The 23,382-nt window shown below is 43.4% G+C and overlaps 1 protein-coding gene across 23 annotated transcripts in view; it reads left to right on the top strand.

Annotated features, from left to right (window-relative positions):
• The first annotated feature begins 1,921 nt into the window (after positions 1–1,921).
• Positions 1,922–23,382, top strand: part of LOC133398016 (receptor-type tyrosine-protein phosphatase delta-like) — a 100,596-nt gene continuing 79,135 nt past the window's right edge. For all 23 annotated transcript variants that reach the window (XM_061669560.1, XM_061669559.1, XM_061669557.1 and 20 more), the window contains exon 1: positions 1,922–2,231. The gene's annotated coding sequence lies outside the window, so the exon portion shown is untranslated. The remainder of the gene's footprint in view (positions 2,232–23,382) is intronic.

Below are 23,382 nucleotides of genomic sequence, written 5' to 3'. Positions count from 1 at the left end.
TCGCCCCTTTCTTGGTCTTAACTTGGTCTCGGCTCCTCAAAATCTTCGCCTTGACTTACCTGAAGCCCTCAAAATCTTGATCTCAGCCCCTCAAAGTCGTGGTCTTGACTTGGTTTCGGCTTCTTTAAGCCTTTTGGCTTGGTTTGCTTTGTCTTGACCCCACCAAATCTTCGTCACTCTTGACTCTGTCTCAACACCTCAAAGTCTTGGTCTTGACCTGATCTCCGCCTCTTAGAAGCATTGATGATATTGTCTCTTAAGCCCTCAAAGTCTTGGTCTTGACCTGGATTGTGGTCTTTACTACAACAACCTTCCAACTAAACCTCATTCCTGGATCTGCACCTATATCCGGATTTTCTTCGTTGAGCCATACACCGCTGCACTAGCAGAGCACCAAGTATTGCATTATTCCTATTGGGTCTCAAATGTATACTTGACTCCTGACCTAGCTTTATGTGCTTGCATTTGTTTAACAGCATATAGCTCTATGAGGCATATATCTGCATGCCAGCAGGTTCTCAACACCCACACAAGCATGAGCGGTGTACAGTTCGCACATCTTGGAAATCTTCACTTGAACTGAGCTCGAGCTACATTCAGCCCCCAAAGCCAGTTTCACTTAGTAGCATACAATTGGGTAGGCCTGTCAAACAAACAAACGCACAAAAAAAAACAAAAAAAAAAAACCCTCTAAAACTCATGACCAAAAGTACACATAAAGTTTTCCATTTTAGGGTCATTTTGGGCTCATTCAAAAACAAAGCTATACTTGAGATTTTGTTGGGTTGTGACCAAATTTACACCACGTTTACGAGCCTCATGGGTGAAGCTAAATTGGAGAAAAAGTTTAGTTTTATACATTTTCTTTTTATTATTTATTTATTACTACAGTGATACCCCGCCTATTTATAATTTGCGTTCAAGTTTTTTGTGTGGAACCTAAACCTACCTATTTCCTCTCTATTAATGCTCTGATGCCACAAGGTTAGCGCTAAAGCTCTGAAACTATTAATTGTTGTCAATGAAGTACTGCATGTTGAAGTATGTCAGTTGGGACTTCAATTTAGGCTGGGTTGTTAGAGGAAGTTAGTCTTTGCCGCATTATATGTCCCTTTTGGGTGCATTTAAACAAACAAAACAAACAAAAGAAAAAAAACCTAATGATCTGTAATTACTTTATTTTAAGGATATTATTGTAAGTTGAGTTTGAACAAATTTTGAAATGTTTCTGGATCATAGTTGGTGGTATATTTACTGTTTAAACTCTTAATATAGGCAACTATAAAAACAATTTTGGAGGGGGGGGGGCAATTACTAGCGTTTTCTTTTTTTTTTTTTTTTTTTTACTTCAAGAAGGCTCAGTCCTATAGGTTTTACTTTCTACTCTAGTAATATGATGATAATGTGTTATTGTGAAGCGGTATGGAAATTGGATGGATGGATGTCATTACGCGGTGCAGGTGTCGGCTCCTGTGGACTGCTGGAGGGAAGAGAGGGTGACATGCACTTTGAAAACCTTTCAACATTTAAAACTCATTCACTGCCAGCCTCCCCAGTTAACATTTGACTTCTAAAGCCGTCAATGGCAGTGAATGTGTTGAGATCGGAAAGCTTCACTGTATATCTGCGTGCCCCTCCTATTCCGTTGTAATTATTGCGATAATTATATATTTGTATATAATGATAATAAACGTATGAATGAGCAAACTGGGGCTTTAAAAGTGCATTCCTGCAGGCAGGGCAGAAGGGGGTCGGGGGTTGTGTGAGACGTCATGGTTCCATTTCACACACACCTCCATGTCAGTCTCCACAGTGAGAGAGAGAGAGAGAGAGAGAGAGAGGGGAAAGATGGAGAGAGCGAGTGGGAGGGAGGGAGGGAACGTGACGCGAGAGCAGCACTCTCGCAAGCCACAGTCTCGCCACGTTCACGCCAACGGAGAGCGGGACGTAGACGGAACCCACAAACCCAGAGATTATTCCCACTCGAAATAACACGAGACGAGAAGGAGGAGGAGGAGGAAGAATAGGGGATTTGGGTTTTCTTTCCGAGCTTCCCCACGTTGTTGTTTTGTCTCCCACTGGACTGTCGTTGCTGGATTAAAAAAAAAAATAAAAAATAAATAACAACCAAAAAAAAAAACAACAACAAAAAAACTAAGACGCTGCTCACTTTTGCTGAAGACGTTCAAGAACAAGATGAGTTTGAAAGTGATTGCGACAATGCTGATAAGGTAAGAAGAGTGCGCGCGCGTGTGTGCGAGCGAGACAGCTGGGCTGCCGCAGTGATTTCAGGTGCCCTCAGCTGTTACCCGCAAAAAACGCTTTGACTGGCCCTGCTGATGCATTTAGGGGCACCCCATTTTTTTTTTTTCTTTTTTTCTTTCTGCCATTTGATTACATTCATTGCCTCTGTTGCAAATGACAATCCTGTCTAAAAGTGTCCAAAACATACAAATAATGTCGTCGATTTGTGACATTCCAAATGTTGTTTACACTTTTGAGGCAAAACATTTGAACTTCAGGAGTGTTTATTTGCCTTTCAGTATTCCGAAATTAATCATTCACAAATCCACGGTCAGCTCATTTGAAGCTGAACTTTGAGTGACTGAACAGCTTGAAGTGGCGCTTGTCCACTTAGAAATCAGGGTAACACTTGCCAAAATGATACCTTAAAACGCATTTTAAAAGTGTCGTCTTTTAAAGCGTTGTGAATTGAAACGTCAACACAACAAATATTCCCTGTTATTGGGTGATAGCTCCTACTTTGAGGCGGGGGGTCGACTCTTAACGACTATTTCTGACAACTTGGCAAATCTCTTGAGATGTACGTGTTATTCTTAGCGAGCGGGCCCAGCTATTTTAAGTTGCTCGTCATTTCAGATTGAGTTCAGTGGCAGCAGCGGTCTTGAGGCGAAAGTGGGATGTGCACTTTTGGGGCCACTAGTGGGCGCTTGTGCGCGAGTTGAAGGGTTTTATGACGTAGAAAGGAGAAAAAAAAAAAAAGAATGTTTATGAAGAGCTGGTGATCTCATTTGGTGTCTGGAGAGAATGAAAGGAATGTTGGAGCAAGGTTTTATGTCTTTCAGATGTCTTTTTTTTATTCTTTAAATCTGCCATGACACATGTGGTTTAAATGTTAAAGCCCGCAGACGACACAGCGGTTTCGAGAAGGAACGCCCCCCAGCCTCACCGAAATTTCTGTCCCGTCGGCAAAACGCGTAACTCGTTGTCGCTATTCACAGAAGAAAAGAAAAAAAAAACTATTAATCATTCAGGGCTTGGATTTGGAGCACTTTTGTGAGTGTGACGTCATGTGGCCCAGTCCAATAAACGAGGTCTGTGACGTCGTGTTTGGATGAGTTTGGTGTGGAAGAACTTGGCCTCAACCCTTGTCTGGTCTCACAAGTTGGCCAATGAAAAAAATGTATGTCCATCTTTCTCTAAAATTTAAAAAATAAATAAATACATTTGCTGACAACAGTCACGCTTATTTTGTATTTGATTGTATTTAATTTATTCATTTTTCTTTTTATATTGATTTCATTTTAGAAATGTTGTGACATCAGGCCTGGTTATGTTATTGCTTTAATTGTTGTATTGCTTTTGTTTTTTTGATAAAAAGATCAATTTAAAGAGCTGCTTTTTAAAAAAAAAAAAAAAAAAAAAAAATACAAACATTTTTACATTTTGTGACATCAAGTCTGGTTATTTTGGTTTTAAATTATTAGAATTATTTTGTAGTTTTATTGTTTGGTTGGATTTTGTTTAATTTATTTTCATTAAGACTAAAATTAGAGATGCATGCAATTCCTAATGCCCTTTTTAGGCGAAAATGCAAACTTTCTTTTTTTTTTTTTTTTTACATAAGGCCCTTTTTTTTTTGTATTTGGCGTTTATTTATTGTATTTTATTTCATTTATTCTGAAAAAAGCTGGAGATACATGCTTTTCATGAGACAGCAATGCTTTTTTTTTTTTTTTTTTCATGCAGAAACAGAGTTTTAAATCAAGCCCACTTATTTTAATGTATTTTATTTCTTTCGTATTATTGAATGTATTATTATTTAGATTTTGTTCTTTGGATACGAAGATAAAATCGGTTTCTTTTAGTTGGAGATCAGAGCTCAGTCAAGTTCCTCCACACCAAACTCCTCCTACCATGTGGCCAAATATCGTTGAACGTTGCTCCATAAAAAGTGCGCAGGCTAATTGCTGACTAGCTTCCAGAGTGAATGGTTAAAAACAAAACACGGGCGCTACATGGGCGTGTGAGAAGGTCAGTGAGTTTCGCGCCCGGACGAAACACGCGCGTGGTTTCGTATGCAAGCGTGTGGCGTGCGACAAGCCAGAAAGCGCTTTGATTTCGCACAAGAGCAAGTCGCGCGGCGGCATAATGAAGCCGTCGTGACTTTAGCCTTGCTCCACTTCGGCTCGCCCGCTCACTTATTTACTTGCCGAGCATTTCCTCCCGTAACCTCGACTCCAGAATAATGAGCTTCAAGGGTGGCTTGCTTGACAGAATCCACCGCTGCAGGGCATTCCAAATCAGGGTATGCTAGCATGCTAGCTTCCCCCCCCCCCCCCAACCCCCCCCCCCCCATTTTATATTTTTCCCAAGTCCCCACGGGGTTGGAGGAGTTATTTTGACACCCAAGCAAAATCACCTCTGCTATCCGTCAAGTCTGTCAAGGAAGGAAGCTGAGCTGCAGTCGAGTTTTTTTTTTTTTTTTTTAACCTTTTGTCCGTCCCGGAAGAGGACGGATTATGTCATTTAAATACAAAATGTATGTCATTGTAATCCATTACGTTACTGGGAGAACGACTTTCGGAAATTTTCCTAATTACAATTTTAGTCACATTTGAAAGATAGCCGTAATAATTATTATTTGTTTTCATACCACTTCCGCCTTCTCAAGCCGATGCTTGTGATTGGCTCTGTCGGGTCGTGTGCCATTCTGCCATAGTCTCAAACGTGACATATTTGTCCAAATATGTTAGCTTGTCTGAGATTATGGAAAGTTTAGACTCACGGTTACACTTTTGAGCGCATAAACAAAACTGTATTTTTGAACAGTTTCATCTTTAGAATTTGGGACTTTTTTTAAGGAACATTCCCTTATGTGGTTTGTCATATGAGGCACATTTGTCATTGGGTCAACATGATACGGTATGTTGGATTTTTCACATGCCATATGCACGTATAATGCAACAAAAACATTTGTATTATTTATTTAAATGTGATCATGTTTGCTATTTGTGTAAATAACAATTATGTCACTTGTTGGAGAGCATATGTACCCTATGAGAATCTGGTCGAAGGTTGCGTATACAGGCATTCAGCAAATGCTATGGCTCCTGATGTTCCAGGAGGGTCTTGCAGCTGCCGTGGGCTCGGCTTTCAGCGCCCGTTGCCAGTTGTTTGACGGTTTGAAGTGGTCGCAAAATAAACTCGGAGGAATTGCGACGCACGCCGTGTGAATTGTTCTGTCTTTGTCTCCATTCGGGCGCTCCTAATTTTGCATTGTCGCATTACCGGGAGTCCCGTGCAACCCAAACGTGTTCCCCCGCCACTCAATCTGCGATTATAGCGTGCTGCTTTGAAGAAGCCAGGCGGAACTAAAATGACTTTTGGTGTCCGGTGTAATGATTGCCATTTGGAAGCCGGCATGTGGTGGCGGGGAGGAGGTGGTGAAAGGGATCGAGTCACCTATTTTCTGACCTGAAGCAACTCTTCCAACAGAATCTATACCATGTGGGCAAATGTATTGGGAAACTTGGCTGTTCGGAGATTAACATTTTTTTAATTTATTTTTTTAAATGAACAGCAATATGGATTTTGTACAAGAAAGTTGGGCCAAGTCAGTGGTTGCGGGAAGAACAGTTGTGGTTCCACACAGTCAGCGACCTCAACCATCTCATTCACACACACGCAGAACATTGAAAGGAAAACAGGAGGAAAAAATAGCCCAAATTTGTACAAATCTTTATTTTAGTTTATTTTATACAGCCAGCAAAAAAATAAAAAATAGTAACTCCTGGTGTGCCCCACAAAATGTGAAACGTGTCTCGAAAAATTTCCCCCAAAAATGACACCACAAAATGGGCTATATGTATTTCCGTTTTAAACCAGAAAAGAAAAAAATACTGTATGAGAAAAATAACCCAATTTTTCTATACATTATTTTTTTTTTGAACTCTGTATGCTAACATTATATGACAGTATAATAACCGTGAGCTACAATTTCACCATATCACGGCTCAGCACAGCTCTAAAATGTATCGTTTTGAAATGTTTGGATAAATAACTTTTCTTCACGGTGTAGGTGCATTAGTAAACGTAAAAAGACAATACATTTTATTTCAAAATTTTCTAATTAAAATGAAAGTCAACGATAAAAAATGACCCATTTAGAAGAAACGTAGTAGCTACTTCTCCGTGGAAACGCAGACACAAGGTGATGTTAGCCATGCTAGTTAGCTGCCTCGATAGTGAGTCTATTGTATTTATTTCACAGATTTTCGACACGATAACTCTTGTAACTGGTTGCAAAAGTGCATTTCAAGACAGCGTTATAGTAATATATTAACTTTATCTTGAATTTGTCAGTGATGGGTGCCGCTCTTGTAAATCGTTAGCCTCATAGAATACATGACTCGGTCTTTTTTTTTTTTTTTTTTTTTTTTTTTATAACTTATTGTCGCAATATCAGTGGAATATGTTTTTTTTTTTTTTTTTTTTCTTTACGTCTGTGTAGATTCTCAGTCATCACCAAACTCATCCGAACGGGCCAAGAAGCTCATCAATTATGTAGACTTTGGCTGGGTTTGGGGGCAGTCTAGTCCCAGGAATTTCATGGATGTATTTGGCAGGCCGAATGTTTGTCCCCCCCTGGGACGCACTCCAGCAGCTCTGTGTGGGAAAGAACTAAGCGGCTAATAGACGTTAATGTGAAACTGTTGAAACTTCGCAAGACCTGGAATACAGCTCTGTCTGTCACTCAATCGCTGCTCTGTATTGACTATAAAATTGCTTTTGGCACAAGCGCTTGCTCCGTCTCTAATGTGAGATGTTAAGGCGGCGATATCGGGGTGACTTGCTTTCTCCTGTGTCGATTATATTTCAGGAGACATTTCGTTGGGTTGCATCACACCGAGACGACACTGGTTTCGATTTGGCGCACAACCCTCCAACCGGGGTATTTATAGTGTGCCAGTGTGTCGTCTTAGGCAGCCAAAGGACAGTCTCTTTCAATTATTTAGCCTATTGCCATGAACTATATTTGGACCCTCGTATTCCCGACTCGACCGGGAGATGAGACGGCAACAGTTAAAGAGCGCGCGTCTTTTTTAGACGCGCACTTGGGTTACTCCTCGTTAAAGCTCACGGCGAAAAAGATATCGTCTGAGGTCATGTAATATGAAAGTACAGTTGGCCTCGGTCCAATGGTATTCCGTGCAGACCTTCCTACCGCGCGGTCGTGTCTTCGCAAGTCTTCCTGCTGAGCGCGGACCCCGAAGAAACATTCCGCGAGTGCCACGGTAACCAGACACCGGTACGTCGGGCCAAAGGGAAATGGAGAGTTTGTACGTGGGATTCGGAATGCGAGGCCGGCGAAGTTATGCGAAGACCCAAGGCAACAAGTGACTTGGGGATAACGTAGCGGCCTGACATGAGGAATGTGGGCGGAAAACGACACGTGGAATTTGGAAAGGAATACGATCTTTTTCAAAACTGACACAGGCGAGAATGGGTCTTCGTCAGACCTCCGCCAAGGCCCAAGAGTTCAGAATGTATCTGGGATTAACTCAAATCTCTTATTCTATTTTCTGAATGGCCAAAAAAATGGATACACAAGTTAATTGTACCTTCTGCCTTCTAACAGAAGAGCATTTCACTGTTCTGCCTGTCACTGTACATTGGAGAGATGGGTGGCAAATTTGCCAAACTTTGGACAAATTGTTTGAAATAACTTGATGGACTCCTGACAATAACCAAAGTAACGCTTAAATGGCCACTTCAAAATAAAATGGCTTGCTTCATGTGTGTTTTCAGTAATGGCTTTTTCAGACTCCACTCTGCATAGAATTGCCTACCAAATTTCATGCTGTTAAGTGAAAACCGCTTCAGGGGCTAAATTTAAAAACAAAGTTTGACGCATTTGTGCGTCAAAGTCATTTTTGTGGTGGGCCACACAATAGTTGTTTTCTCTTCAAGTGCTGTTATGACTGAAAACATAATGTATAATCGCGTCATCATATCACATAAAGCATACACACAAAAAAAGTTGGATAAGTAATTTTGAAATACAAAGGTTTTCCCAACATTATTAGAAGTGCTGACAATTAGCAATTTTGGAACAGATTTGATCAAGAAACAATGTCGTGGTTTTCTTTCGTTCGCATAAAATGATGTGGTGGGCCGCATCTGAGTTTGACAGTTGGCGTACGCCCTCATAGAAAAAGATGTTCATCCGCAAAACGTGGAAAGTGACGCCAACTGGCCAAAGTTCCAGGAGCATGTTTGGATTTGTGAGAATTGGATACTCAAGATATGGATTTGATTGCCTGATTTATATTCCGACTTTGGCTGCAAGTCAAAGGAGGAATTTTAGCGTGAAAAGACAAACTTCTTAATGGCATTCAGATTTGATGGCTTGCCTCGGGGTGCGGAAAAAGCAAGTGGGAGTCACTTGCCTCAGCGTATTTTCAAATATGAACCCCTAATGCAAAATATTATGTATCACGCCGTAAACACGCCTCAAGCTTTGTCATTGTGGCCGCGCTTTTTCGCGTGAGCAATTCTCCAAAGTTTGTTTGGAAAACAAAACGGGAAAGAAAGGATAAGGGCTTCGGCGCACTCTTCCCCCCCCCCCCGTCTCATCTCGTCTTAAAAATCCTCCGCAGTCATTTGGAAAACCCTCCAGACCGTCCATTGTGACGAGCTAAGCTGCCGGCCATGTTGTTGCCTCGCTGCCAGCATCCGTTAGGCCGGAGCAGGGAATTAACCTCCAAAGTCCCGCAAACTACAGCCACGCTAACGTTAGCGTTAGTCTTTTTTTGTTTTTGTTTGTTTGTTTCTTTGTTTCGTTATCGGCCATCTGTAGCGACCGCATGACGCCACAGCTACTGTGTCGTCATTGACAACACATACACACACACACACACACACTTGCACGAATCACAGCCAAGAGACAGAAAAGATTGTCAAAATCCCAGCGGGCGTCATTACCCAGGTATCTCTGTTTTACTGTGTTTGTCGTTTTTCAAGCCATAGCGCAAAGTGCATATTTCAAGCAATTAAGGATGAAAGTTTGGCTGATGGTTTGCGGTACGAATGGAGCTTCTGGCAGGCCTCCTATAGGCACAGATGTAGGAGCGTTATGTATTTTAATGGATTTTTTTCTCATATTGATATGGAAGCCCAATTGAAATTCTCAATAGGAATTTATTGGTAAACATGAAAGCCGCAGGCACGAGTTATTAGTTTCCTGTTTTAGGCAAAGTCATCAAAATCCACTGCCATCCAATAACGAAAACTCAAATGTTTTACCATTTGGCATCGCTCATATGTCGAGTACACTGGTATCAAACTCAAGGCCCAGGGGCCAGATGCGGCCCGCCGGCCGCGAAAGCAAAACACTACTTTGTTTCTTGCTAAACTCTGTTCCAAAATTGCAACTTGTCTTCACTTTTAATAATGTTGAGATTCCAAGTCATTTTATTTTCCCAAACCACTTTATATTTTGTACTTTATATATATATATATATATATATATATATATATAATACATGAATTTTGAAAACATTTCGAGTGGCGCAATCAAACCAATTTTTCGTAGCGACCCCTGAAATTATTTTATAGTATTGTCGTAATCATTATTTTACAGCTATGAGTCTGATGACTTATCCCACAATCTAAAACAAATGTTTCAGCTTCCGTCAAGGTAATTTCTGACATCGTTAAATTCACTGCAAAAAAAAAACAAATCTACAGCATCTCCGCCAAAAACTCGACGGGAGAGGCGATTATCTTCGGAAATTAGCTCACTCATTTAAAGCTGGATGCAGATGCCACCGTTCAATGGGAGCCTATTATTCCAAACGACTCTCATTAAGGCGTCGTGAAATAAAGCAAGCTGGGGGAAGCGCTGAAATAAAATCTTTGGAGCGGCTGTGCGGAACCCGGTAACGACGCCGAGCGACGGCATCTTCATTAACGCCGCTGACGTCAGGAAGCGAAAGGCAAGCGAACGAGCGGCTGAAAAGAAAATTGTATGCAGCTGATTTGGCCCTCTTAAAACCTTTTAGTAGGTTATTGGGTGTTTGCGCTCTGAGCCGAGGACGCTAACAATACAGTCTGAGCTTAATGATGGAGTCTATTAAAATACTTAACAGAGGGGAGCATGAGTCAGAGCTGCTCTGTAATTTCTATATTTTAACGTAAGTGCGGCTCAGAAGCTCTTAGCATGGCTGATGAGTCAAATCTGCCCTCTTGTTCGCACTGATCTACACCTTTACCTGTCCCATCCAGCTCTATAGCAATCTCATCACAGTTTCTTTGCAGAAAAGCTAGAAACTATGGCTGCTTTGGCTTTTTTTTTTTTTGGCTCATCACTAGCCAATTCAGGTCAGACAATCAATCACTCAGTCATTACTTTCTCAATGTACCGATGCACAAATGGATTTCTGATGCTAGTCATGCAATATGCGAGGAAAATACTTTTTTTTTTTTTTGGGCCGTCTTTGGATGAAAGCATGCAATTAAAGATAAGTAATGGTTCAATTCCTGCAAACAGAGATTGTCCATTTGAGCTACATGGGATTTAATAAAATCACATGGAGAAAATCGTTTGCTCAATGCTTTGAGATCTGATTTAAAGTTGACCCTAACACTAATTTTTGTTTTATTTTTTTTGAAATAAAAATACAAGCTGCAAACAGTGATGACCGTGCCGCTTTTCTCATGGCGAATCCTCAAAATGATCATCAAACTTTGCACCGCCAGGACCAGTGTTTCACACGAACATTTATTGCAGACGGATGCAGTGTTGGGGCAATGATAAACTTTGCCAAAAATGACAGCGGTGCGTCTGTAAGGGATTTTTAAGACACTGTTAGATGTGTAATGTACATCTAATTTATGAGTGAGCTGGTAGTTAGTGGTTGTTTTTTTTATTACGTAAAATGGTAATCACGATTGCAAACCGCTTGGCATTTCGCATTTTGCTGTCTCAAGTTATGAACACCAGATTTGTACTACATATTCAGTACTAACATATGCAGTGTAAGGATCAAAGTCCATCCATAAAATACATGCCAGTAGTAAAAATTATTAAATATTTGACCAATAATCAAAAGGAAACTTGATTCTAAAAAGATTCAATAGTGACAGCCCCACTTCAAACCAAATCGTTCAACTTTCTGTTCAATTCCAGGCAAAGGTCCTTGGGACTTTTTTCGTACACAGAATTTTGAGCCGAAATGGTGCCGGAGGGAGCTATATTTTTTTTTGGGGGGGGGGGGGGGATTAGTCTTTAATCAGCCCCACAAAGCACGATGGAACTGTTAAGCATCTGGACCATGTGGAACTATTTCAAGTGTTTAACACCCAGGGAGATCAGTTGGCGAGGATAGAGATTAGACGGGCTCTTGTCCATCCAGGGAAACATGCATCTCCCCCTCCAGGGCCTTACCAACACAGAAGGTGGCTTTCATTTACACCCCCCATGAGCACCCCACACCACCTCTGCATTTCATCATTACCATGGCCACCGGTGAAAATCCGATGGCTGTCAAGCAGTGTTGAACCACATACTGCGACACGAGCTGTTTTTCAAGTGCGGCCCATTTTGTTAGCGCCATATGATAACCTCCGTGGACTCATGTGCTGTTTGCCTACTGCCCCAAACATCCACTAGCCAGTGATGGAACGTTCACATTAAAATTCCATCTCCCGCATCAGTACATCCAGTACCAGCCAGGATGGCATCTATAACTTGCCGGCCATTATTTTCGATTAACCGCACGCTGACACGGTGGCCCGTCACATTTTAGCCCATTTTTGCCCGCCCGCCGCCACCGCGCCATTTGGAGAATGATAACGCGGGCCGGCAAAACAGAGACAGCTTACCGCCGGGCCATCTTATTAATGGTGCGATAAAATAAGTCATCTGTGTTCCCCCTAGTGGTATCTCCATCTTTAGGAGCGCAAGAGCAGAGTGGCGTCCATGTGGGTGCAAAAGGGGCATCGGCTTGGCGATTAATCACTGGCATGTCCGCTAGCTTCGAGTAAAGTATGACGGAAAATAATACAATTCATCGTACAATCACCTCCGCCATTAGCGGAAGATACCCTTGCAGATAGTTTGATTTCGAAAAATATGCACTGCAAGTGTACATGCACATGCGTCAAAGACTCTGTAACCTCCGCTAACAACCCAGGCTAAACCTTGCTTCCTCCTGTTATGCAAAACTTGTCTATTAGTCGAAATGTTCTCTCGCACTTCAACATACTCCCTTGACACCAATTACTGTACTCCTTTCTTATTTAGGCTAGGGCTTCGGTGTCATCTTAGAGAATTTCTGAACGAACACAAAAATAAAAAAAAAACAGAAATGTGAGCTTTCCAGCAAATTTCCAGGAATGGGTTCCACGGGAAAAAAACACAAATACAGTGGAACCTCAATTTAACGGACCCCAATTTAACGGACTTTGAATGTAACGGGCAGAAAATAGTGTCCTGTTGAAACTCAAAATCACCCCTTTCACGCACCAGTGAAGCAAGTTTGGACAAACTTTACATCTTTTCAAACATTTTAGTTTGTTAATATTTACAATAATTTTGTATGGTGCTCTGTGTTTTTAGCCCACGAAAAAAGTGCGAAAGCAATTTTGTACTGTACTGGTGTTTTTAGGCCACAAAAAAAAAAAAAAAATACGGCTTCAATTTAATGGACAATTTCATTTAACGGACGCCCACCCGGATTATTGTATAGTAATAATAGATTATTCTTATATTCATCAAAGCCTGAATAGCATACCCGTTAACCTAATTGTCCCGCACCTGAATTTAAATATCGTTTGCGACAACCGACAACTGATTTGATTGGCCTGCAAAAGTGAGTTCAAAAGGCAAAAGCACTCTGACTGCACGCCTCTTGTTTTGACAGGAAACAAATTGTTCTGTCTGAGCAGGGACTCCTCTTAGAGCTTAATGAGTTTATTGGGAATCAATACCCTTTCCCCTCGTCGGCCCGCATGCGACATGCACGGGCTGTGGCCCCTGACCATGGTTCTTAAACGCTACGATTGAGTGAATAGCTGAGACGGGATGCCCCGCTTTCATCTATGTGTACGCAAAAGAGCGAACCATTTCTTGATCAGGTCCTGTTAAGGGCGCAGGCGGCTGGCTGTTGAGATTTGAAACTTTATCAAATTCAGCTGTTTGAACAACTGCACACTCAATCAGCCAACTCCAAATCTAGCCTGTTCAGTGTTACGGGGTTCTGAAGCTTTTTAACTAAAGTTGAAAGGCAGACGGCAGGGCACTGTTCGAGATACTAGCTAGATCCAGGAAGATCCAAGTCTGCTGTGTGAACGACAACAAAACAAATGTTGACTCGCCCGCCGCAACATATTTTTTTCCCCCAGCTGATTTGGGGCAAAAGGCAGACTACACCCTGGACTTGGCACTTCCAAATGCTGCATTTCCTGGTATACGAGCCCGCACCAGCCTTAAAAGTCAACTACGTGAGCTACAACACCAAGGGCCACTCGCAACAGCCGTTGCAGTGGTGGAGGACGAATTGAGAGTACATTTCTGTCCCTTGAATCAAAGTATTTGTTGAAGTCGCTGCAAAGGGTACAAAGTAGGACGTTTTTCTTCAATGACAAGGCGTCTCGGTAGGATTCATGTCATGAGAGGATTAGGGTTCCAAAGGGTTCCGTTTTTGCAATGATTTCATTCAGGCCCATTGAGTCAAGCAGCAGGGTGGGACCAGGGCGGATGTGGCATCCCCAAACCCAATGGAGACCCCCTTGGCCTATTCAAGCTCAGACTGAGGGTGCCGGATGCTTCTGTTCCTATCCGAGTGCCTGAATAGTCAACAGTCGAATCGGTCTAGTGTTTGGCTTGTCTGGGAACGTGTTATCCCGTCGAGTTGAGCCTTGTTGCCTGAAAAAAAGGAATCCGCCTCCATGTCAAACATCCACCGTCACATTAGGTCTGTGTGATTTTTTGCCATCTTGACACAAAAGGGGAGGGAACAGAGTGTATTTGGCGACAGTGGAAAATGGGCCAGGTGCCAGGATCTAGTCAAGCATGTGAGCTCAATAAAGCACACTGTATTGATTTGCTATTTGCTAAGTTAGCCATTATTTGTTTTGGATGCGGGGAAAGTTCTTTGGAAAATGATTTTTTTGCTCTGCCATTCAGACTGTGAAATAAATGGCTTGACAGATCATCAATGACCACTGAGTATGATCGTAAATGGCCAGGTATTGATCCTCTTTTCTTTTCCTTTTTTTTTTTTTGATCTGGTGAGCAGTTATGCTTAAATCAGGACCAGGCACTCTCCTGGGAATTGGATTTGTGTCCGGCCTGCTATCAAACGTGAAAATAAAGATTTATTTTTCCTGGAGTGATGCTTAGAAGAGAGATTCCACGAGATAAATGGAGATGGATAAATGATATACATCACGCCGCTTCGTATTGCTCATGACGGCCAACATAATACCAACCCCCTCAAAAAAGGCAGTTTGTTTACTCCCTTCTAAATAAATGGCCGAGGTCCCGCTGTCACTCACAGATGGCACTTCCTTTGAGGGGAGGAAAAAAAAAAGGAGCTGAGCCAGTGACGCGTTATAATGTGCTGGCAAGGCGGCGGCCATTTTGCACAACCTCCGGAGGCACTGATCGTCACAGAGAGGCGTGAGCGGCGTCTTGGCAGCGCACGAGCCCCTGGGCTCCGAGAAGTAAGCGATAGCTGAGTTGGAGTTCGTCACGCCAGATGCTTATCGCTCTTGACATCTGTCTACGCCCCCCCCCCAGCCTCCCCACCCTTGTCCGGACAAGTGTGACCTTTATCTTTTGCTCTGTTTCAGCTCTGGCCCACACATCATTCATTAGGAACGTTTTGGCTGAATAATCCAAAGCACCCAAAAAAAAAAAAAAACTTTAGGATTAATTTGGCATTTGTTTAGATTTTTCTTAAGATTTTTTGCTAAGCCCCAGTAAGAGGTTACAGCAATTTGTCGACTCCCACGTCGTCTTTTGACTACTGAGTCACCTCTCGGATCCGAATCAACAATTTGGTTCCATTTGCCGCATTGCTTTGTGCACCGCTTTACATAATGCCCACCCTCGGCCTCCCTCGTGATGTACAAAGTTGTTTTTGTAGCTGTCGGCATGTGTGCCCTGTATAATGCATGAGGTTGGGGGCATATGTTCCACCTATGAAAAAGCAGGACTGGAAGAGCTGGGGGGCGGCGGGGGTGTTGCACGTGAATGTGCAGTCTAATTAGGTGTATTAGCCTCACTGGGCAATGGCCAGCTGGGAGCATCTGGGCTCATCTTTCGTACAGCATACAAACACACAATTAGAAAAGATATCCAGCAGTATGATAACAGAGTGTAGGTCAGGCATGACGGGGTCATATGTGCAGCTATTTTGGTCTGGCACATTCTCAGCCCCCCCCTCACATTGCAGCCCCCCCTTGCGCTGTTCCGTGTTTGGAGCCAACACTGAGAATGGGATATCCACTCCCAACTGTCTTATTGATGCTTCGACCAATAGAATTTAGTAGGGGAATCCAGAAGGGTACGTACCTTGGTTTTACAGTCACGGTTCGGGTCACATTCGCTACAGTATGGGCAGAAAGTGTACCGGTAACAATTTCATCAGTCTGAATTATCAGGTCACAAGCCCTGATATCTGAAAGACGGAGGCTTAGCTGCACTGTATTTGTTTACGGAGTAGATGTCGGACTACATCGCAGGGCAGTTATGCTTTTTGTCCCGAGTATGTTCCATGTGGGAACTTGGTACCCTCTACTGTACTGAATGTTCAACCTCTAGAATTGTGTCCTACATTTTTGTGCCTTGGACAACAGCATTGGACCTTATTTTTAGGACTTCCCGTTATATATATATACACACGCAATACACTTGCTTCCACTCTTCGGGGAAGACTCTCCACAAGATATCTGCGGGTGTCTGTTGGAACCTGATGTACAGCGGGGTTTTACGTCAGTGCTCAATGAGTGCCAGTCCACTTTGTCCGCAGCAGACTCCACCCATGCCTTCGTGGACCGCGCTTTGGAACAGACAAGGGCCTTCCCCGAGCTTTTCCCACAAAGTTGGCGGTGTTGGAATTGACCAAAAGAATTTGCAAAAATCAAGGCCAAACCTCGAAAAAACCCGGAACGCTTAAATTCAAGAAGTGCAACCCATTATTTCACAAATGTTTTGCAAAAGCACACACCGGGCCCTTGTGACCTCAGTGCTCTTGTCACATGATGGGAACAAATGAACTACAGAGTGGGAACGCTCATTATTCCTCCTGTGTTGAGATCTCAAACAGTTAGTATTGATTTAGACCATGAAGAGCCACTGATTCATCTGTGTTAACGCTACACACGTGTCTGGTCGGTCCCCCAAATCTATTCCAATTCCCTCTGCACCGCCTTCAGACTTGAGTGTCAGAAAAGCTCCGCAGAGAAGGATCACAGGGGCCCAGCTGTTCGCAGTCAAGAGCCGCTGCTTTTATTAGCCGCCAGTGCACCGACCCCGCTAGGCCGACGAGGGAAAGAAAGAGTGGGTGACGAGAGGAGGAGTGCAAGGGCATCACGGGGGCACAGATTTCCCAGCTGTTAGACTGCATGCTCTGGCCTCATGTCAATGACCAGCGGAGGCACAGCGATACACGACGACTAAAAATGATGAGGGAGGTGCGCACAACGTACAGCGGGATAATACACAAGCCAGCAGGCAAAGCCTTTCTGTAACAGCCTTACAAATCTTCGTCTTCTGCTTCCCTTTTATTTCCCCCAACATCTCACAAAGCCTTTCAGCCTGTGGAGAAGCGTTTTACCAGAGAGCCAGTGGCGTCCTGAGACTAAAAACTGCATTTCTAGGTTTATATGATTTTCACCTTTCATTACCACTCTGATTCCAAGCCAATACTGGCTGTGATGACATTTACTGTGACAAGTTGGCATCTCACGAATACAGGGGGAAGAACAACAGTGCTGTACTGGCATGACTTGCGATACGCTTTACCAATAAATTGTTTTTACACTCATTACACAGGACTCATGTATGGTATTTGCATATTTATGAGGAGCGGGTGCTGCAGTGATTATAGGTTAACTGAAAGCCTTACATTTGCACGTATACTGGATAAAGAAGAAGTGAATGTCAACAGTTAAGTCCAAAGTCCAAACAGAGGCGACATGTTGTCTGCAAAGACGGCGTTACTAGACATTCACATTGGGTTTAATAAACAAGGAACCAATATGGACTTTATTACTAAGTACTCGAGACCAGTGTAGCTCAGAGGCCCCAGACAAGTAATTAAAGTTCACACTGAGGCCCGACTCTAAAATATAGTCATTATCGCAGCAGAAAATACAACCTTTCCAGGTCACATCATTCTGTTTGCAGCAGTAAAACAAGTTTATTCCTGTCCCGGGCCATCATTATAGTAGCCCCGATCCACTCGCCGGCATTTTATGGAGCGCGGAGCAATCGGGGGCGACTGAGAGATTCCATAAAAATGTGGTATCACAATTGGCTCAACACAAGATAACTGTGTGTGAGCGTGACAATTTGGCCCTGGAATGTGTGCTTGATTATATTCCGAGGCGTGCGCATGGTCGTTTTTCATCGTCCCGGTTTAACAAGCGCAGTCCCAAACAATGGAATCCAGTTTTTACAGCCCCCTTTAGAGCTAATCAGACACCTTTCGATGAAAAGCGATAGTTTACATCGGTCCTCCTGACACAAGGTAGAGCTCGGAGGTCCTTGGGAAGGATGAAACCTACCCATTTGTCGTCCTCCTGCACACTGACAGCAGACCAACTTTATCTCCGTAATCTCGCTGGACAAAAATAGCCGCGTCGTCGACAGCAGACGTTCAATCAATCAGCAAAACATCTCATGAATATATTTTCCAGGGACACAGAGTGAGATTCCTCAGGTTGGCCGTAAGAGTTGGGGCTGGAAAGCTACCATAAACATCAATAACGCTTTTAGCACTCGGATATTGCACTAACAAAGAATGGACAAGAAGAAGTGAGGCCAGGTCGGACTCCCTTGACCTCTTTTGCCGCAAAGAAGCTGTAACACAACCAAGCAACACAACAATTGTTCGGTGCACTGCTCCGTTTGCAGGCAGAAAATGAGTAAGGGGGCGTACAAGATTAATGATGGCGCTAACCGAGTATTTATCATCTGACTGGAGAGTAATAGGACACCTTTCTAATCTGAATATATTTCATTGGGCTGTTATGGTACTCTGGCCTCATATGGGTTTTGTGTGCGTCGCCGTGTGAATGTTAATCATCTGCATGGGTCTGCGCGAGAGGATACTCATAAAGTGGATGACGACCGGGCCGCAATAAACACCAGGCTATCTGGCTTGGCGTAATGGCCCTCGTGATAATTACATAAAGATGAAGTTCCTCTCTGTGGCATGCAGAGGCCACTCCTCCCGAGAGCTCCCCACTCTCTCCCTTCCATTGTCCTTTATTTTGACGATAGCGATGGGGCCGAGATGAGTCCAGATAGGGCTTTACCATTGGGCGTCCTGTTAGCTGGCTTTACACCCATCGAGGCTGCCAGAATCAAAAAGGCTACCGAATTAGCCTTTTATCCAGAGCGTCAGAACCGCTGTCATACCATTACTGGGGAAGCAAAAACAATAAATGTGCAGTGGAACAACGACATTCAGCGTATTCCTGTCTGTTCGAGCTTGTGTCGTTTCGGAGGGGGTAAAACGTGGTCATGTTCGTGTGACAGATCGGATAAGCAGTCAAGGGGATGAATTATTTGCAAAACTAAGGCCCATAAATTATGGAATAATCAGTCAGTCAGAGGGAGATTTCATGGGGAACTCTTTGCATAGTTTTATCCAAGTAAATACATTTCTGCATCGGAAGTGTGACCAACGTGCTGTAGTAGTGAAATCGGGCAACTCATTCAGAAGGAAATAGGAAGATGTCGCGAGATTGTGCTTTTTAGGGGTATAATTGTCCCCTAAAAGGCACTAATTAATTAATTCTTGATTATACCTGTATCTATTTATAAACGGTCCAAACAGTTTTCGATGGATTTATAACTTCGACCTTGAGAATACTCTTATTTCTGACTGTGTACCCAAGATTGTGCTGAAACGCTAAAGAGTACTGTGTCTCTCTGGGTATCTCCATGTCATTCCAGCCCTGAGCATCTTCAGCATTCCGTACTAAAGTGCCTGTATGACTCCCCCCCCCCCCCCCAAGGGCCGGGAAGTTTATCTCTCGTAGATAGCAGCTGGTGTCTGCCCAAAAGCCACCCCCTCGAGAAAGTGACGCCACTTTGCATGCTAGTGTTTTAGCAAGCCATGCAATCAAGACAAGCCAATGTCCCCGGTGATCCCCCTTATGGTCGTTTGCAGAAATTGGGACACATTGGGTCATTGGGAAACTATGGAGTCATCATTCTGCTCTAATTGTTGTTGCCATTCAAAATGTTTACAGTGACAAAAGACCACAGGGCCCCCTTGTGTCACCCGGAGTCCACTTTCCTTTGTCGATTGTAGCCGTGGGCCGATGCAGCGTTGTGGCTCTCACGACGGGCATCACGATCCGTTTCTCAGTACATATTATTGTTTTACTCCTGCTTCGCTTTGGCCATTCTGGCTAACGACCTGTTCCAATAATCTCTAGATTTTTTTTGTACTTCTAATCCTTGAGTGGCTACCAAAGGCTGGGCCGACGTCCTGCAAGGCAGCCCCGTCTGCTATCATGCTTGTCCCTGTTTATGGACAAATAGAAGGCGATACTGTAAAGCGGGTACCGTTGAGGCAGAAAAGCAGCTTATAAATGCAGACCATTTACCACTGTGGGCAAACTATCTCATGGTTTATCTCTCTTTGACCAAGCCAAGCTGCAGCACAGAAAATGACAAAACCTTCTTGGGATTCAGTCAGTCATACAGACACTAGAACGATCTATTATCTCTAGTTAGATGTTTAGACAAAGAAAGACTGCTCTTCAGAATCTTCTAAACACCGTAAGTACTTTGTAAACAAACCCAAAAATACAAGGGACCCACATGCTAATAAGCTAACCCTTGAATTCAAGGTTACAGTCTGATGCCGCTCCTGAAATGCAAACACAAGCATATCCAAACGCACTCACTCCAAGTGTCTGAATCTCGGCGTCTCTTAATGAAATGCTCAATTAGGAGCTTTAAATAGGTAATTATGCAGTGCCTATTCCCCCAGCTCCTGGGCCCTATCTCATTTTGATGACACTCGGGTAGGCCCCTCAGCGACAGTGCGGGCAGCCCCCCGTTAACGATAATGCCGCTGTCGACTCCCGGCGAGACCACGTCAAACTTGACAACGTAGTCCTTAATCATGGATTGTGAGCGTTCCGGGGGGGGAACTGACAAGACTTTGGTGTGTGTCTCTGGGAATTTGATTCAGTGGAGTTCAACATCAGGGCTCAGTGAATTTTGGCATAATTTTCGTTGCAGCTTTGTGGAAATGTGTTGTTTTTGTGCAAACATAAATCGGGGTGTAAAGAAAAAATGAAATTTTAACCAAAGCATAATGGAGCGAGTGAACATGCTAAAATTGGGAATTTGTTTCTTGCTGTAATTTATGACATTTACGTGTGCGCAGGAAATCAAATCTCTTTAAAATGTCAAACGGGACGCACAAAAATGCTTTTGATTTCCTGCTCTGACATTTGTTTGGCGGTGGCATTTGAATCGCAATCTCCAACGAGAAAAGATTCATTCTGTTCTCTGCAGCATTCGAAAAAAAGACGTCCATACGTTTAACGCTTTGAAGTCACTGACTGCACTCGTTTATCTACCCACAAGTTGATTTTGCCTTGGGTGGAAGCTTGCAAAGTGCTAAAAAAGCCTTCCAAGGGCAGCCCAAATATCTATTAATCAGCAGTACGGCCACTGCGAAGAATACTTTACCACTTAATATTTAAAGGACTTTAAATACTGCCATCCCACCCTCCAAGGGTGTCCTCTGGCAGTCTTATCACGATAGAAAAAAAAAGAAAGGACAACAACAACAAGAACAAAAAATGCATCTGCATCTGTGTAGTCAGCAAATAAGCATCTCATATCTGTTATCATATTTTCATCCCGCCGCCCTGGCTGTCGCTGCCACTGATTTATTTCCATGCAAAAGGCTTTGATAAGCTTGTGCTAGCATTGCTCTCCATGTGCTCTTTCGGGGTGTTGACTCAGCGTTCTTATCACTGGGCAAAAACACGGAAAAGTGAGTTGGGGAGTTTTTTTTATGACATCCCTTTCTAAATCCATCGGCATTGTGATGGAGGTGGTCCCCTTTTTAGGCACCTTGTACCCTTTTTGGGCAGCAAAATCCATGGGAATTTGTACTTGTACTTGTCGCATGGAATAGTCCAGAACGGCTATTGTTTCACAAAGCTTTTGGGGGTGGGGTTTTAAATTTGCATGCATTTATTCGTACAACATTAAAAAGGTCACTTACATGGCTAGGACACTTGAATTAAAGAACAGACAGGGTAAAAAAAAAAAAAAAACATTAATTCACAAATAATTTGGGGAAGGGTTTTAAATTTTCATGTACTGTATGATAGAAGGCGGCACGGTGGCCGACTGGTTAGAGCGTCAGCCTCACAGTTCTGAGGACCCGGGATCAATCCCCGGTCCCGCCTGTGGGGAGTTTGCATGTTCTCCCCGTGCCTGCGTGGGTTTTCTCCGGGCTCTCCGGTTTCCTCCCACATCCCAAAAACATGTGTGGGGTCTGGGCAAAAAAAAAAACAAAAAAAAAACACAAATTATTTGGGTTAGGGTTTTAAACTTTCATGTATTATAAAATTGAATATATCTATTGTGCTGATAGATGAGAGAAAAGCAATCATTCATTTGAACAAATTCTTTGGGGTAAGGTTTTTAATGTTCACATATTTAGTTATAGAATTAAATGGGTCAAATTGTATATCGATAGGGGCTTGATTTTCCAAGGGGACAACCAAAGGGAAAGAAGTAGTCATGGTCAACCATTATTTATCAAATTATTTAGGTTGGGGTTTTTAATGTTCATGCAGTTAGTGATTATATGATTAAGATGGGTCTGTTGCACACTTGAACACCGGCATTTAACAATGTATTGCCATACATTATTAATATGGCTGAATACAGCCGGTATCTCGCAGGCAAAGCATGTCGAGGCCTCACGACAAACAGGAAAGCATCCAGCGCATCATCACCTTCAGCCAAGAGATAGCATTGTGCCGTGTGTGTAATTGAAGGGAACTTGAACCGCCGTTGCCTGGGCGCTCCTAATGTGGCGTAACGTTCTAGCTCAGGGTACACCGAGGCAAATTAGCATATAGATAATGGGAGACACTTGGCATTTTAATTATTTTGCTGCCCTCTGAATATAGGCGCTTCGGCCCCCGAGTCACCGCCGCGCCTCCCTGGCGTCCTCCTCAGTGGCGCATTTACATAGCAAACAGCTTGGCTCCGCTTCAAAAAGCACTAAAATGTCACCAGCCGCAGTTCACTTGTTTACAAAAAGGAAAAAGAGTGTTTTTAATCCTCATCGTTTTAAACGCCGCTGCGTCGTCCGGCTGCTTTTGTCCGTCGGAGGCCTCTCGACTCGACCTCCCTCCCTCCCTGCCGTCCTCTCGGCGCCTCACGGAAGCGAGATCATTCATGCCGACACAGAGCGCTACTGTGTTTGGGGGGGTGGATGTGGAAGTACCAGGGAGCGTGAGGCGCAGCGGCTATGCGTGCATGCACCCTGCACGTACTGTTATATGGGTGGGTGTGCGAATGAACGCCACGGGCCACAACATTAGGCACACCTGCACAATCCAACGCCATCCAAAAGGTCAGTTTGTCACGGTGGTTATTGGAGATGTGGTTTGGATCGTTGTCCTGCAGCAGAGCCCAAGTGTGCTTCAGTTTGAGGTCACAAAGTCATGGCGGAACATTCTCCTTCAGGATGTATCTGGTAACGAGCAGAATTCACGGTACCATTAATCACAGCAAGTCGTCCAGGTCCAGCCCCACACCATCACACTACCACCACCATGTTTGACTATTGGTATGATGCTCTTTTTTCTGAAATGTTCTGTTACAATTCCACCGACACGCCTTCCCAT

Source organism: Phycodurus eques, chromosome 23 (genome assembly GCF_024500275.1).
Source record: "Phycodurus eques isolate BA_2022a chromosome 23, UOR_Pequ_1.1, whole genome shotgun sequence".
Taxonomy (NCBI): Eukaryota; Metazoa; Chordata; class Actinopteri; order Syngnathiformes; family Syngnathidae; genus Phycodurus; species Phycodurus eques.
This window is presented reverse-complemented; position numbering and strand designations above follow the sequence as displayed.